General features: G+C 50.7%; 1 pseudogene; it reads right to left on the bottom strand.

Annotated features, from left to right (window-relative positions):
- Positions 1-1839: 1839 nt before the first annotated feature.
- Positions 1840-2333, bottom strand: LOC117086937 (annotated as a pseudogene).
- Between the last annotated feature and the right edge of the window lie 1865 nt (positions 2334-4198).

Below are 4198 nucleotides of genomic sequence, written 5' to 3'. Positions count from 1 at the left end.
CTCAAATGTGGCTATTGTGGTGGAAGAACTGAACTCTTAATTTTCTTTTTTTAAAAAAACAAAATTTCTGTAAACTGTTTGAGTGCAGAGATGTTCTTTGCAATCCCAATACAGTACAGTTTTCCAAAATGAAATGAGCAAGGAAAAAAGAAAAAGAGCTATATAAAATGTTCTCCTGAAGAAATAGGACAATCTCATCTTTCTTTAAAAACAAAACAGGCCAGGCGTGGTGGCTTACGTCTGTAATTTCAGCACTTTGGGAGGCTGAGGTGGGCAGATTACGAGGTCAGGAGTTTGAGACTAGCCTGACCCACATGGAGAAACCCCGTCTCTACTAAAAATGCAAAAATTAGCTGGACATGGTGGCGCATGCCTGTAATCCCAGCTACTCAGGAGGCTGAGGCAGGAGAATGGCTTGAATCCGGGAGGTGGAGGTTGCGGTGAGCCGAGATAGCACCAATGAACTCCAGTCTGGGCAACAAGAGCGAAACTCCGTCTCAAAAAACAAAGCCAAAAACAAAAATAAAACAAACAAAAAACATACGATCCTTTTGAATGTGTGGTGCAGGTATAGGATTGAAGCCATGGGCTTTAGCGGTACCGTGAACCCAGGGCTTTGCTCACAGCCAGCACCACAGGTAGGGTAGCACTCTGACGCGAGCCATCCTTGCTGCTTGCACAGAAGCTTCCTGAACCTAAGTGATCAGTTCCCAGCTCTCCTTAACTTCCCAGTCCCCACCCTGGGCCTCTCTCCCTAATACCTTCATTGCTTTGGGAGCCCCTGAAGTGAACCCTGAAATACTCCCTCCGTCAACTCTGAGCTCAGACCTTTGCCCTTCTCTGTGTCATGAGGAAATTTCAGTCAAGAGGGTGGGAATAGGTGGTTTCAGACTGTGCAGCAAAGCCACTGCCAGGCAAGTTTTTTTGTTTTTGTTTTTGTTTTTGTTTTTCAGACAGAGTCTCTCCCTCTCTCCCAGGCTGGAGTGCAATGGTGCAATCTCAGCTCACTGCAACCTCTGCCTTCTGGGTTCTAGCGATTCTCCTGCCTCAGCCTCCTGAGTAGCTGGGATTACAGGCATCTGTCACCATGTCCAGCTAATTTTTTTATTTTTAGTAGAGACGGGGTTTCACCATATTGGTCAGGCTGGTCTCGAACCCCTGACCTCAGGTGATCCACCCTGCCAGGTAAGTTTTAAGGCAAATTTTCTCTCTTATTTGGTCAGAGCTAGACCTAACCTTCTCACCACTGAGCAATCCTACCTTTGCCGGGGATAAAACTTAGGCAACTCTGGATGAAGGTGGGATGAGGGAGCCCGGGGCAGATTGCAGGAGGTCTGGGCCTGACTACAGGAATGGACTTGTGTGCTCATGAAAGCTGCAGTCACCAGGTGCCACTCCTGGCCCAGCTGCCCTCAGTGGTAAATAGGCGGGGGGGGCCCAAGAAAACTGAGATGGCAAAACAAATTCAGGCTCCAGAAGCAACATGAGGTCGCACAGATCCCACTAGGCAGCCTCATTACATGTAAGGGAAAAGCCAGGAGGCACCTCGGATCTGATAACAGGCAGGACCTTGCGTCAAAATGATTTTTCTTTAGAACAAAAGAGGGGGAGAAAAGAAAAAAAATCAAAGAAAGTGATTCCATGAGCTTCATGAGATAGGACACAGCAGTGTTGTAAGGGAAGCAGGAAGACGGGGGCTGTGGACACAGGGTGGCGGATGGTGCATCTCATGGCTTCTTTTCTCCCTGGTGGACTGGTGGGTTGGTAGCTGAGGCCGGAGGTCCCCTCCCCTGGGGAGCAGAGAGATGACTTTAGCAACAGGCATTGGGGAAGCTGGAATTACTCCATCTGGGCATTGTAATTGGCTCCCCCAGTCTTCTTCAGTTAACCCTTCATTAAATCTCCCTCCAGCTCCTTCTGATCACTGATCACAAACTCCTTAGTGAAATTCTGTACAGTCTCCTTCACCGGGGTCTTGACATTCTCGCCGATCCACCTGATGAGGGTGAACTTGGACCTCCTGCTCATGGCAACCCCTGTGGTGACGCACACGAAGGCAAGCAACCAGACCCTGTCTGTGCACTGTGGGATGAAGTGCTGGTATTACGCTCCTTGCTGGACAGAGACGATGACGGAGCCATCATATTTAAAAGTCACACAGATGACAGCCAAGCTGTTGTCTCGCGCCAGGTTGTAGGCCTCCCGACAAGCCTGTTTGTCAATCTTGGTGGCCATTGCCACGGGGCGGCAGCAGGGACACTGCCCGGGGTGACTGAGCTTGCCCCTGGCTGCGGCGGGGATGGGAGTGAGGTAGTGGTGACAGTGACACAGCACCTGCAAGCTCCAAGCACAGCTGCAGCTCTGCTAAACTCTTTTTTTTTTTTTTTTTGGAGACAGAGTCTTGCTTTGTTGCCCAGGCTGGAGTGCAGTGGCGTGATCTCGGCTCACTACAAGCTCCACCTCCCGGGTTCATGCCATTCTCTTGTCCCGGCCTCCCAAGTAACTGGGATTACAGGCGCCCACCACCATGCCTGGCTAATTTTTCTGTATTTTCAGTAGAGATGGGGTTTCACCATATTAGCCAGGATGGTCTCAATCTCCTGACCTTGTGATCCACCCGCTTCGGCCTCCCAAAGTGCTGGGATTACAGGCATGAGCCACTGTGCCCAGCTGCTAAACTCTTCATTTTCAATTACTCCAATTGCTTGAAACTCAAATAGCCACATGGGGCTAGTGGCCACCATTTGGACAGAGTGACTCCAACCTTCCATGTGGTGTAATTTTATTTGCTAGCCTTTAGCATCATGTGATGTGATCTTCTTCACTTGTTGTCTGTCTCTGTGACCAGAGCATCAGCTCCTTGAGGTGGAGATTGGTTTGCCTTGTTCACTGCTGTATGCTGGGCTAGAAGTGGATCTGGCATATAGTAGATGCTCAATACGTAATCGCTGAATGAATGCATGAGTAAATGAATGACTCCTGGGACCATACATTCTGAATTTCTCCAAAAGGATTGCTAGTTCTGCCAGGGATTGCTGCTCTGTGACCTCAAGTCAGGATCTTGCCCTCTCTGGGCTCAGCATCCTGACCAAGGGGCACCGGGGCCCCTCTGGTCTTAAGGCTCTGAAACTTCCTGCTTCTTACTCTGCCCTGTTGGGAGAAAAGCTGAGTGCTGGGAGAGAAGCCGAGGCAGGGCTTGCATGTCTGCTAGACTTGCTGGCTCCTTGCTTCTAGCACTCCCATTATCTCAGGTGGCCGTATGTTTCAAAGAAAATGCTACAACATCACAGCTGTAGCTCATTCACTGGATACATTGCTTCCTTTAAACACCCACATCCTCACCACTTGTTTCTTTGTTTGAGCACCAGTAAATAGTGTGGGCTCCCAGAGCTTGGGGCCTTCACAGCCTCCATACTAGCATTGGCCTCCAGGTCCCACTTTCTCTCTTGTCATTTCCCATTTCTTTGATTCTGCTGGACTTCATAGCCCCCACAGCCTGGTGTTGAGTCTGATCACCCCAACATGCCCAAACTGCCCCAATCTATCCTTCATCCCCAATGCCCACCACCAGCCTCCCCAGCCACCTCATAGGAAGGGGGCCAGACGGGCTTCCTGTCCCGGGAGACTGTGTCTAGGAAGCCAACAGAGCAGGCTGCCTGTGCCCGTCTCCTAGCAACAAATGGCCTTAGGAAGTATTTGGGGGCGGGATAAAGTGGTGATTGCTGTGTCCCAAGTCAACAGCTCTCCAGCTGGCCAAGGGTGTTTTCCAGGAGCCAGGCCAGGGCAAGCTGGCGGTTGTGGCACGTGCACCAGGAGTTGGCTCCAGGGTGCCACACTCACCCTCTCATGCCTGTGCTTGGGGTTCGGAGGTGGCAGGGGGTGTTTGGGCCCTACATGCTTCTTGGGGGGACCTGTAGGAACCAGGCATGAGGAAGTGAGGAGCGGGTGCTAACTGTGAGTGACTTGAACCCTGACTGCTCCAGCATCCACACTCACACGCATGCACATGTGCCTACTTAGACAGACACAACACACAGCTATGCACGCTGACATGCACATGCTCAAAGGCATGGGCACAGACACACACTTGCTTGTTTTTGTTTTCATTATTTTGAGACGAAGTCTTGCTCTGTCGCCAGGCTGGAGTGCAGTGGCATGATCTCAGCTCACTGCAACCTCTGCCTCCTGGGTTCAAGTG

This window comes from Trachypithecus francoisi, unplaced genomic scaffold (genome assembly GCF_009764315.1).
Source record: "Trachypithecus francoisi isolate TF-2019V2 unplaced genomic scaffold, Tfra_2.0 Contig00601, whole genome shotgun sequence".
Lineage (NCBI taxonomy): Eukaryota > Metazoa > Chordata > Mammalia > Primates > Cercopithecidae > Trachypithecus > Trachypithecus francoisi.
This window is presented reverse-complemented; position numbering and strand designations above follow the sequence as displayed.